This window comes from Amborella trichopoda, chromosome 6 (assembly GCF_054954075.1).
Source record: "Amborella trichopoda isolate Santa Cruz 75 chromosome 6, AtrichopodaSantaCruz75HAP2 v2.0, whole genome shotgun sequence".
Taxonomy (NCBI): Eukaryota; Viridiplantae; Streptophyta; class Magnoliopsida; order Amborellales; family Amborellaceae; genus Amborella; species Amborella trichopoda.
In genome coordinates this window covers 12,808,813-12,821,824 of record NC_142341.1, presented here as the reverse complement: position 1 = coordinate 12,821,824, position 13,012 = coordinate 12,808,813, and the positions used below count along the sequence as shown (strand labels likewise).

At 34.4% G+C, this 13,012-nt stretch overlaps 7 non-coding genes and 2 pseudogenes across 9 annotated transcripts; all 9 read right to left on the bottom strand.

Annotated features, from left to right (window-relative positions):
• Positions 1-925: 925 nt before the first annotated feature.
• Positions 926-12,658, bottom strand: LOC105420970 (ribosomal protein L17 pseudogene; annotated as a pseudogene). Of its 2 annotated transcripts, NR_166101.1 has the most exons (7): positions 12,587-12,658; positions 12,487-12,523; positions 12,229-12,311; positions 8,628-8,669; positions 2,057-2,287; positions 1,669-1,771; positions 934-1,343 (listed from the first exon to the last, which is right to left on the bottom strand). The product of NR_166101.1 is annotated as a ribosomal protein L17 pseudogene, transcript variant 2 (transcript). The 2 variants fall into 2 exon arrangements; NR_166100.1 differs by lacking the exons at positions 8,628-8,669; positions 12,229-12,311; positions 12,487-12,523; positions 12,587-12,658 and having other exon boundaries at positions 926-1,343; positions 2,057-2,104.
• On the bottom strand, positions 3,066-3,195 carry LOC148781600 (small nucleolar RNA snoR74). The gene has a single exon (XR_016058688.1). It is a non-coding gene; the product is annotated as a small nucleolar RNA snoR74 (small nucleolar RNA).
• On the bottom strand, positions 5,383-5,517 carry LOC148781599 (small nucleolar RNA snoR74). Its single transcript, XR_016058710.1, has one exon. It is a non-coding gene; the product is annotated as a small nucleolar RNA snoR74 (small nucleolar RNA).
• Positions 6,245-6,379, bottom strand: LOC148781598 (small nucleolar RNA snoR74). Its single transcript, XR_016058698.1, has one exon. It is a non-coding gene; the product is annotated as a small nucleolar RNA snoR74 (small nucleolar RNA).
• Positions 7,103-7,237, bottom strand: LOC148781597 (small nucleolar RNA snoR74). Its single transcript, XR_016058692.1, has one exon. It is a non-coding gene; the product is annotated as a small nucleolar RNA snoR74 (small nucleolar RNA).
• LOC148781596 (small nucleolar RNA snoR74) lies at positions 7,938-8,072 on the bottom strand. The gene has a single exon (XR_016058707.1). It is a non-coding gene; the product is annotated as a small nucleolar RNA snoR74 (small nucleolar RNA).
• Positions 9,708-9,842, bottom strand: LOC148781595 (small nucleolar RNA snoR74). The gene has a single exon (XR_016058706.1). It is a non-coding gene; the product is annotated as a small nucleolar RNA snoR74 (small nucleolar RNA).
• LOC148781594 (small nucleolar RNA snoR74) lies at positions 10,720-10,839 on the bottom strand (annotated as a pseudogene).
• Positions 11,542-11,676, bottom strand: LOC148781593 (small nucleolar RNA snoR74). Its single transcript, XR_016058702.1, has one exon. It is a non-coding gene; the product is annotated as a small nucleolar RNA snoR74 (small nucleolar RNA).
• Positions 12,659-13,012: the final 354 nt, after the last annotated feature.

The following is a 13,012-nucleotide window of genomic DNA, read 5'->3' as shown; positions in this document are numbered from 1 at the left end:
GTAATATTTGTTTTTACTTGGTTTTAGGCTTCTGCTTCTACTTCATTCAACTAAAACCATTTGCCTATTACTTTATTGGATTAGAATTCAAGCGGTGCATATTTAATTGCTCTATTATAGAGTTGTAAATAACGTGTTATTTTTTTCCTATTAATGAAAAATCGAGTAAAGGCCTTCTGCCCCAGTTACTTACCCAAAAAGGAAAGGTCTTTTCTGCCTTGGCTTCTGCAGATTATCTTTACCCATATGTATTGCATGTTCTCAATAGGGTCATATTTGTTTTCTATTTGGTTTTAGACTACTAGCTATCTGCTTCTGCTTCATTCAGCTAAAACCATTTGCGTATTACCTTACAGGATTATAATTCAAGCGGTGCATATTTAATTATTTGATGAAGTTTTTATAGGGCCTTGGTTTTTTTAAGAGCAAATAAAGCCACACCTCAAATCCACATTCGGAAAGCACTTTTGGCATTGAAAATCTTTATAATGGCTCTAAAATTAATTTCCAACACTGACAATAAATTTTGAAATTCAAAAAATAGTATAGATCGTGCGGATCTATGTCCACTTAGTTTTAGGGCAAAATGAATGGTCTAGATGATTTGTTGCAATATACACTATTTTTAGAGTTTAATATCCACAAAAAGGTATACTACTCTCCCTCTATCAACTGAATTGTTTCGCTCTTTTTTTCACATCCAAAATAATCACGATTATCTAGGCAGAGCTTTAACCAAAGAGGCTGAATCACACAAAAACAGACCGAACACATAATTGTTTTTTTCTTTAAATACAATTTTGTACTTCAACGGAAGAGCCTGAATTGGACCGAAGTGGGCTGAAGCGGGATGCACTAGAGCTTTGCCTCAGACTAGGCCGAAAATCCAAAGATTTCAGCCTCTCAACGGCCAAAGCGAAGCCGCAAACATTGGGTAACGAGTAGGTCATGAAAAAATCACATTACTAACAAAAGTTCTAAAACACTTTCGTGGTAACTAATGCCTGCAATGTAAGGACATGGGTGTCCACAAAGGAAGACACTCAAGCTAAAACAATGACCCAAATATGATCTAAGGCTCAAACTAACCAACTCAAGCAAGAAAAGATCTCTCTCCAAATTGGGTGACTGATTCTTGGTCCTTATACAACCACAAAAATCTTGACGAAATGTTGCAAAAACATGAGCATTCAAATAGAAGGAAAAAAGATGTCAATCTCTCTGAGTAAATCTTCAAGTTGACGCGATACCAATCTCTCTTACTCTGCAAAGCTTTAAGATGAAGCCCCACAACGAAGAGCTTGAGATTTCTTCGTCCTCTTGGGCACCACTTGGGTTTCAGCCTGCAATCATCAATGCAACCCATCAAAACTTCAAAAAAAAAGAAAAAAGAAAAAACTCATACAAACACACACTCTCCAGATATTGCATACATATCCAATTTCTTAGAATCCATGTCATTAAGCTCGGTAGAAGCTGATTCAAAGGAATGATTACCTCTTTCTTGACAGGTGCCTCCTTTTCGGACAATATCAACTCAATATGACAGGGGGAGGAAATGTAAGTTGTTCATCAAAAAGAATTCAACCTTGCTCAACACAACAATCCCACTCCGCACCGGAAGAAACAAGGAATTAAGGATATAAAATCAAAGGATAGGAAACTTACGGTTGATTCTTCCATGGGCACGGTAAGTTCGCCACCTCTGCTTCTGGGCCTGATTTACCTGGATATGCGAAATGAATAGTGTATCCACATCCAAGCCCTTCACCTATAAAATTGAAAAGCAAAAAAACCAATGCAATATATAAGCTGAGAGATCAAGACTTGAGTTTGTAACCAAGTAAAATCCAATAAAGACTATAAAACAAGCAAGCATGGATGCTGAAATTATTAGGAAAGACAAATAAGGAGCATGGTTAGGGAGAAGAAGGTAGAGAGGCCTGAATATGAGAGAGATGATGTGATGAAAGAGAAGGTTGATTGCTAGCACGCATGTGGTTGTATTTGTGTTTGTGTGTGTGTGAGAGAGAGAGAGAGAGAGAGGATTGCATACATCAGCATTGCTCTCAGCACTCTTGAGCAAGTTCAAGATGAACTTGGCAGACTTGACAGGCCACCGCCCTTGTCCATTGGGATGGCGATTCTTTGCTTGAGCAGTGCGCCCGACACCTCCACAAAAGCGCCGGAAAGGGATGGCCTGCTTGTGGGCAAGAACGTCCTCTAGATACCTCTTAGCCTTGGCCAATGGGAGCTTCCTGATAGCAAATGCGGTTTCCCTGGTGTTCTAGAGAGAAACAAGTCACACCATGAGTAAAAACCCTAATACGTTGATCCTCATATCACACAATTACCATAAGCTTCTTCCAATAAATTCAATTTCCAGTTTTTCTTGGAAAAATTGCCACAAATACATGGCATTCATAGACCTCTAGTGTATATATAAAAATACAAAATAAATAGGTGTCAAAAAACAACAGAAACTATGGTAAAGATCTCTCCGGGGAAGACAATGAAACAAATTATGGAGCCTACATAAATAATCACAGTCGACTTTTGTATACAAAAAATACACAATAAATAGATGCAAAAAACAACAGAAACTATGGTAAAGATCTCTCTGGGGAAGACAATGAAGCAAATTATGGAGCCTACATAATCACAGTCAACTTTATCGTTCAAGATTTTCCAAACTTGCACTATTAAGATGATATCACACTATTGAACATCTAGAATGTACATAAAATACAGCATATTATTTTATTTTCTTGAAGATTTTAAAATATAGCAGAAAACGTGGTAAAGATCTTTCATAGAAGCACAGTGAAAAAAATCTGGAGCATACATAATTACAGCCAACTTTTTAACTTTAGATATAAAGTTATCATTCAAGAATCTCCAAACCTGTTTACAGTAGACAATCTTTATCGAACTAAACTTGATTGATGACCATAGGAATATGGGGCGCAATATCTGATCAGAACATTGTTTTGAAGCAGCAAACTTCAAGCATATTTTTAACAGTCTTTTTTAGAGCAATTTTCAAGCATGCTACTAATAACATGAAGTGTTGCACTATTTACTGAACCTTTTGCAATCAGCACAAATACAGAGGTTCACCCAATAATAATGCACTGAATTTCCCTTAGGCTTACGAGTGGCCGGGTCTTAAGAGAAACAGGTCCCTGCTTTTTCTCAGGTACAACAAAGAGAATGATATTCTAATTACTATCTTCAACTGAGGCAGCAGCAGAGCCATAAAATTTTACGACAATCTAATATCAGATTGGAGCAACAGCACACACTTTTTTCTAATGGGTCAAATGCACAAATTACTGAGGACTCATTGTATAAAAAGACCAAGGCTTTTTTTTCATTTTCTTTTTCTTTTTTTAGGACAGAGAGACAGAGAGATAAGCAATGCCATTATTTTTTGCTCCAAGTTTGACATTACAACATAAGGCTATGGGAAGGATGCATTAAAATATGGTCATCCAGCCAAATTTTGGATCGAGAATGCGTTCTTTGGAAGTCTTTCTCAATCACAACCTTTAGAAAGGGCATTCAGAAGTAACATGATAGGATTTCAGAGGTCCGAGGGCAGAGCAAATGGTGATGATAGAGTAGATCAAGACAATGCTCATCAATCAAAAATTTATTGGGGTGGAGGAGGATCTGATCCAAAAGCGGATTCCCTTAGTCACCTATATGAAACTACAATAACATATAATAGCAAATACTAATTCAATCTTGTGATTTTTATAGAGAGGAAGGAGAATGGATTGAAAATCAAATTTCACTTCAAAGAAAGCCTTCCTTAACTAAAATCAGGCATGGCCCCAACTTCAGTTTCAATTTGATGTCCAGCTTCACAAGGAGTGAAAGAAGAATAAATGAATTTCAAAGAAATATCCTAAGACTAAAAGAGCATTTTAAAATACAACACAAGAACAACCATCTTACATGGTGTCACACAGAAGCATAGGATTGAAAAAGACAATTAAGAGTTGCTAACCTCCAAATGTGCAGCAAGAATGCACCTCTTACAAGCTTGATTGATTAGCTAATCAATCGACCAAAGTTTATCAACAGTAAAGGATTAATGGTGTAGCTGATTGAAAAGAAACTAAAAAGGAAATTGAGTAGGTGTGAACTTCATTGCACCACCTTTAGATAGGTTAAAAGAAAAAGTTGCAAATAAATCAAAGTTTTTCTAAACTAGCGCAGGTAATCTTCTCCTTTTCCATCAGCTATAATGGACTAGCACTCAACAAGTTTCCATTGTAACAATAGAGATTCGGAATGTCTTACCATTCAATGAATCTTTTGTTACCAGTGTGCGTACAAAGACTCGCCAAATAATAATGCAAGCAATTTCATGCGGCTTAGTAGAGACCAGTTCATAAGAAAAACAGGTCCCTGCTTTTAGTTGGGTTCAGGTACAACTTAGAAAATCTAATTCATGGTAGGATCTTCAGTCAAATACAGTAACAGATCATAAACCAATCTAGACCTCATTTTAAAAGAAGTCAGATATGAGAAACAGCAACACCAGTATCACTTTTGAACTCAAAATAACAATAATAATTTACTTGATTCATACCAAGTAGTGCGCTTGGCACAGTAAAACAATATGAAGAAGCATACTTGCATTTTGATCGCATAGATAACTTATACATTGAGCCACAAATTAAAGGAGTGAGCAACATGACTGAGAAAAATTTCAATTCAAACCTCACTTTGAAACATTGGAACCAGTAAATCGAAGTCCCACTTGCAAATGGATTATAGCACCAACACTATGTATGAATCTCAAAAAATAATGACAAAATGAACCAGGGAAGATCCACGTTGAAATGGATTAAGTATCTAGATACATTAATGAATATAAAAAACTAATCCATGTCATGTTTGCATGTGGATTAAAATAGCATAAAATAGTTACATTAAACAGGGCATACCATGCAGGGTAACAGTAGATTATAAACTTCCCATGAGAGAAAATAATATTATAAAACTAGGAGTGGAAGATGTAGAAAGTTGTGAATATTATTAATCCAATCGGTTTTTATTAAGTCTTAGTATTGAAACTATAATTTTGGATAAACAATATCTTCAACAATATTTCATCAAAATATCAACCATTTAACACTGTGTTATTGATACCCTTCTTCATAGTCCTATCCAACAAAGGTTTATCCCAAGGACCTGATTAAAAGAGTACCAAAAACATTTAAGGCCAAATAATATGTTTAATTATTCAGGTTGACAACAAAGTAGTGATGCAAACTCAGTCACAGCCATAAATCTCAGTAGATAACCATATCTATGAACTGAGATCGAGTGATTCACATCAGAAAGACAAACTTATACTAGCAATTATAATGTCGCAACAATTATTGAACCATTATTCACAAGTATAGTTTACAAAGGTTCACCCAATCATGGTGCAAATAATTTTTCTGAAGTTTACAGGAGGCCAGCTCAGAGGAGAAAAGTACAGACCTTAGATTTTTTTCCCTCAGGTTACGGAATCAGATATTAACTCACAAATGACATGCAAAGATACACAAGAACAACAAAATGATTTTAAACATCCAACTAAATGATGCTTCAAGGAAATAGAAAGAAGAATGGGTGAGCAAGAACGTTGCATTTAGAGTGTGATGTGCACTTGCTACATAGTCCCAGACTCAAACAAAATTACCACTCTTCACATCCAACCAGAACAACAAACCATCTTCAACTAAACTACATTTTTACTCCTTTTATAATTTTTAGAATGGCACGCAATTTGAATCTAGTCAAGTATATAACAATCGGAACCGCACAGCAGCCATATCCAACTTATCAATCCAATCGGTTTTTATTAAGTCCTAGTATTGAAATTATAATTTGGGATAAAAAAATATCTTCGATAATATTCCAGGAAAATATCAATCATTTAGCACTGCGTTATTGATACCCCTGATCACAGTCCTATCCCACAAAGGTTTATCCCAAGGACCTGATTAAAAGAGTACCAAAAACATTTAAGGCCAAATCAAACATCTTTTGAAAAGCTATCAAATGTGTCTAATGATTAAATTTTGGATACAAGTGTTCATAATATGTTTAATTATTCAAGTTGACAACAAAGTAGTGATGCAAACACAGACACAGCCATAAATCTCAGTAGATAACCATATCTATGAACCGAGATAGAATGATTCACATAAGAAAGACAAACTAGCATTAGCAATTATAATGTCACAACATTTATTGAACCTTTATTCACAAGTATAGTATACAAAGGTTCACCCGATAATGGTGCAAATAATTTCCTAGAAGCTTACGAGAGGCCAGCTCAGAGGAGAAAAGTACAGACCTCTGCTTTTTTCCCTCAGGTTACACAATCAGATCATAACTCACAAATGGCATGCAAAGATCCACAAGAACAACAAAATGATTTTCTGAAACATGCAACTAGATGATGCTTCAAGGAAAAAGAAAGAAGAATGGGTGAGCAAGAACGTTGCACTTAAAGTGTGGTGTGCACTTGCTACATAGTCCCAAACTCGAACAAAATTACCACTCTTCACATCCAACCGGAACAACAAACCATTTTCAACTAAAGTACATTTTTACTCCTTTTATTTTTTTTAGAATGGCACACAATTTGAATCTAGTCAAGTATATAACAATCGGAACCCCCCAGCAGCCATTTCCAACTTATAAGTCCGATCGGTTTTTATTACTTCTTAGTATTGAAATTATAAATTTGGAAAAAAAAATATCTTCGATAATATTCCATGAAAAAATCAATCATTTAGCACTGTGTTATTGATACCCATGTTCACAGTGCACAAAGGTTTATCCCAAGGACCTGATTAAAAGAGTACCAAAAACATTTAAGGCCAAATTAAACATCTATTGAAGAGCTATCAAATGTGTCTAATGATTAAATTTTGGATACAAGTAATGATAATATGTTTAATTATTCAAGTTGACAACAAAGTAGTGATGCAAACTCAGTCACAACCATAAATCTCAGTAGATAACCATATCTATGAACCGAGATCGAGTGATTAACATCAGAAAGACAAACTTATATTAGCAATTATAATGTCACAACATTTATTGAACCTTTATTCACAAGTATAATTTACAAAGGTTCACCCAATAGTGGTGCAAATAATTTCCCTGAAGTTTACGAGCGGCCAGCTCAGAGGAGAAAAGTACAGACCTCTGCTTTTTTCCCTCAGGTTACGCAATCAGATCTTAACTCACAAATGGCATACAAAGATACAAGAATTACAAAAAGATTTTTTGAAAGATCCAACAAGATGATGCTTCACGGAAATAAAAAGAAGAATGGGTGAGCAAGAACATTGCACTTAGTCCTAAACTAAAACAAAATTACTACTCTTAACATCCAACCAGAACAACAAACCATTTTCAACTAAAGTACATTTTTACTCCTTTTATTTTTTTAGAATGGCACACAATTTGAATCTAGTCAAGTATAAAACAATCGGAACCCCATAGCAGTCATTTCCAACTTATCAATCCAGTCGGTTTTTATTAAGTCCTAGTATTGAAATTATAATTTTGGATAAAAAATATCTCCGATTATATTCCATAAAAATATAAATCATTTAGCACTGTGTTATTGATACCTTTCTTCACAGTCCTATCCCACAAAGGTTTATCCCAAGGACCTGATTAAAAGAGTACCAAAAACATTTAAGGCCAAATGAAACATCTTTTGAAGAGCTATCAAATGTGTCTAATGATTAAATTTAGGATACAAGTGATGATAATATGTTTAATTATTCAAGTTGACAACAAAATAGTGATGCAAACTCAGTCACAGCCATAAATCTCAGTAGATAACCCTATCTATGAACCGCGATCGAGTTATTCACATCAGAGAGACAAACCTATATTAGCAATTATAATTTCGCAACATGTATTGCACCTTTATTCACAAGTATAGTTTACAAAGGTTCACCCAATAAGGGTGCAAATAATTTCCCTGAAGTTTACCAGAGGCCAGCTCAGAGGAGAAAAGTACAGACCTCTGCTTTTCTCCCTCAGGTTATGCAAACAGATCTTCAATCACAAATGGCATGCAAAGATACAAGAACAAAACAATTATGACGCTAAAAGGAAATAGAAAGAACAATGGGTGAGCAAAAATGTAGCACTTAGAGTGCGGTGTACACTTGCTACATAGTCCCAAACTCAAACAAAATTAGCACTCTTCAAATCCAACCAGAACAACGAATCATTTTCAACTATTGTCCTTTTTTACTTTTTTGTTTATTTACAATGGTACAAAATTTCAATCTAGTCAAGTATACAACAATTGGAACAACACAACAGCCATTTTCAACTTTAATATATTCAATAATTCAGCCATAACAAATGCAACCTAAGTGATACAGAGAAATAATATCGAAACAACCAACATAAGTAAAGCAAACTCATTATGGGCAATCAAGATAAAAAACAAAAGGAAATAATAAGGGCAAAAAACTCATCACAGTAGACAGTTTGCTGCGAAAAACACTGTTCGATCACAAACGTAGCTGGACATCACCAAATGAAAACCCCAAGAACAAAAAAAGAGATTATTTAAATACCTTGAAGTGAACCCTCAGGTCAGATCCTCTGGGCCTTGCAAGCTGAAACAAGAAAGCAATGACCCACATCACAAAATAAATAATCTTCTTAAAACCCTAACTAGAAAATACATCACTAATTTATGGAAAGACCGAAAATAAGAGCATGAGGGAGCCGATTAACAAATTCAAAAACAATATAATCCCCAAGAAATTACAAAATGAAACTTTCATCACATAACCCAGTGCAGAAAAAATCTATAGATTTGGAGTGTTACATTTAGTTGGATTGTATGGCTCCCTGGAATCTATAGATTTGGAGTGTTACATTTATGAGAGGCCAGCTCAGAGGAGAAAAGTACAGGCCTCTGCTTTTTCCCTCAGGTTACGGAATCAGATATTAACTCACAAATGACATGCAAAGATACACAAGAAAAACAAAATGATTTTTTGAAACATCCAACAAGATGATGCATCAGGGAAATAGAAAGAAGAATGGGTGAGCAAAACGTTACACTTAGAGTGTGGTGTGCACTTGCTACATAATCCCAGACTCAAAAAAAATTACCACTCTTCACGCCCAACCAGAACAACAAACCATTTCAACTAAAGTACATTTTTACATCTTTTATTTTTTTGTATGGCACACAATTTGAATCTAGTCAAATATATAACAATCAGAACCCCACTGCAGCCATTTCCAACTTATCAATCCAATCGGTTTTTATTAAGTTTTAATATTGAAATTATAATTTTGTATAAAAAATATCTTCAATAATATTCCATGAAAATATCAATCATTTAGCACTGTGTTATTGATAGCCCTGTTCACAACCCTATCCCACAAAAGTTTATCCCAAAGACCTGATTAAAAGAGTACCAAAAACATTTAAGGCCAAATCAAACATCTTTTGAAAAGCTATCAAATGTGTCTAATGATTAAATTTAGGATACAAGTGTTGATAATATGTTTAATTATTCAAGTTGACAACAAAGTAGTGATGCAAACTCAGTCACAGTCATAAATCTCAGTAAATAACTATATCTATGAACCTAGATCAGGTGATTCACATAAGAAAGACAAACTTATAGTAGCAATTATAATGTCGCAACATTTATTGAACATTTATTCACAAGTATAGTTTACAAAGGTTCACCCATTAATGGTGCACATAATTTCCCTGAAGGTTATGAGAGGCCAACTCGGAGGAGAAAAGTACAGACCTCTGATTTTTTCCCTCAAGTTAGACAATCAGATTTTAACTCACAAATGACATGCATAGATCGACAAGAACAACAAAATAATTCTTTGAAACAACCAACTAGATAATGCTTCAAGGAAACAGAAAAAAGAATGGGCGACCAAGAACGTTGCACTTAGAGTGTGGTGTGCACTTGCTACATAATCCCAGACTCAAACAAAATTACCACTCTTCACGCCCAACCAGAACAACAAACCATTTTCAACTAAAGTACAATTTGACTTCTTTTATTTTTTTAGAATGGCATCTAGTCAAGTATATAACAATTGAAAACCCACAGCAACCATTTGTAACTTATCAATCCAATCGGTATTTATTAAGTCTTAGTATTGAAATTATAATTTTGGATAAAAAATATCTTTGATTATAATCCATGAAAAAATCAATCATTAGCACTGTGTTATTGATACCCCTGTTCACAGTCCTATCCCACAAAGGTTTATCCCGAGGACCTGATTAAAAGAGTACCAAACACATTTAAGGCCAAATCAAACTCTTTTGAATAGCTATCAAACGTGTCTAATGATTAAATTTTACATACAAATAATGATAATATGATTAATTATTCAGGTTGACAATAAAGTAACGATGCAAACTCAGTCAGAGCCATAAATCTCAGTAGATAACCATATCTATGAACCGAGATCAAGTAATTCACATCAGAAAGACAAACTTATATTAGCAATTATAATGTCGCAACATTTATAGAACATTTATTCACACGTATAGTTTCCAAAGGTTCACCCAATACTAGTGCAAATAATTTCCCTGAAGTTTACCAGTAGATAACCATATCTATGAACCGAGTTCCAGTGATTAACATTAGAAAGACAAACTTATAATAGCAATTATAATGTCGCAACATTTATTGAACCTTTATCACAGGTATAGTTTACAAAGGTTGCAAAAAATTTCTTTGAAGTTTACGAGAAGCCAGCTCAGAGGACAAAAGTACAGACCTCTACTTTTTTCCCTCAGGTTACGCAATTAGATCTTAACTCACAAATGGTATTTATAGATACAAGAACAACAAAATGTTTTTTTGAAACATCCAACTAGATGATGCTTCAAGGAAATAGAAAGAAGAATGGGTGAACAAGAACATTGCACTTAGTCCTAGACTTAAACAAAATTACCCCACTCTTCACATCCAACCAGAACAACAAACCATTTTCAACTAAAGGACATTTGTACTTCTTTTATTTTTTTAGAATGGCACACAATTTGAATCTAGTCAAGTATATAACAATCGGAACCCCACAGCAGCCATTTCCAACTTATCAATCCAATCAGTTTTTATTAAGTCTTTGTATTGAAATTATAATTTTGGATAAAAAATATCTTCGATAATATTCCATCAAAGTATCAATCATTTAGCACTGTGTTATTGATATCCTTCTTCACAGTCTTGTCCCACAAAGGTTTATCCTAAGGACCTTATTAAAAGAGTACCAAAAATATTTAAGGCCAAATCAAACATCTTTTGAATAGCTATCAAATGTGTCTAATGATTAAATTTAGGATACAAGTGATGATAATATATTTAATTATTCAAGTTGACAACAAAGTAGTGATGCAAACTCAGTCACAGCCATAAATCTCAGTAGATAGCCATATCTATGAACCGCGATCGAGTTATTCACATCAGAGAGACAAACCTATATTAGCAATTATAATTTCGCAACATTCATTGAACCTTTATTCACAAGTATAGTTTACAAAGGTTCACCCAATAATGGTTCAAATAATTTCTCTGAAGTTTACGACAGGCCAGCTCAGAGGAGAAAAGTACAGACCTCTGCTTTTCTCCCTCAGGTTATGCAAACAGATCTTCAATCACAAATGAAATGCAAAGATACAAGAACAAAACAATTTTTTGAAACATCCAACTAGATGAAGCTAAAAGGAAATAGAAAGAAAAATGGGTGAGCAAGAATGTAGCACTTAGAGTGCAGTGTACACTTACTACGTAGTCCTAGACTCAAACTAAATTGGCACTCCATATCCGACATGAAAAACGAAACATTTTCAACTAAAGCTCTTTTTTACTTTAGTTTTTTTTAGAATGGTGCACAATACAACAATTGGAACCACACAGCAGCCATTTTCAGCATTAATATATTCAATAATTCAGCCATAACAAAATGCAACCTAAGTGATATATAGAAATAATATACGAACAAACAACATAAGTAAAGCAAACTCATTATGGGCAATCAAGATAAAATACAAAATAACTAATATAAGAGCAAAAAATTCATCAAAGTAGAGAGTTTGCTGCGACAAACACTGTTCGATCACAAACGTAGCTGGACATCACCAAATGAAAAATACAAGAATAAAATAGAATATTTAAATACCTTGAAGTGAACCCTTAGGTCAGATTCTCTGCCCTTGCAAGGTGAAACAATAGAGCAATGAACCGCATCACAAAATAAATTATCTTCTTAAACCCTAACTAGAAAATACATCATTAGTTTATGGAAAGACCAAAAATAAGAACATGAGGGAGCAAATTTTAACAAATTCACAAACAATATAATCCCCGAGAAATTACAAAATGAAACTTTTATCATAGATCTCAGGGCAGAAATAATCTATAGATTTGGAGCGCTTACATTTAGTTGAATGCTCTGGCTCCCTGGAATACTTCACCTGTTTACAAAGAAAATGAGAAATGAATACACATTAAAGAGAGAAAGATACTTTTATTTTTACTGTGTCTTCTCCAATACAGGTAGAGATAGAGAGACAGTTTGATATAGCGCAGATGAAGACGGAGATTACCATGGCTGCAGATCGAAATGAAGGTCTCTGACTGCACTTCCAGAGGCTGAGGGTTTGAGGTGCGCCAAGGGTTATGAACCCCTCAAAGCTGTGAATTTATGTGAATCCAAAAAACCCTAAAATCCTATCTCTAATCGCAACGACAAAAGTAGGAAACCTAATAGGGGCTTCTCTTATGCTCGTGCGAAGTTATGTACAAAAAATAAATAAATAGGGAAAGCTTTTCACCTTCTTTAAGAAGTTCTATCCTCCCCTACTATCCAGCCGTCCATTTTTTTTAATTTTTAATCAAGAGAGAGTCACTTACCGTTTGATTTTAGATCTGACGTTTCAAAGTATTTTATTTTTATTTTTTTT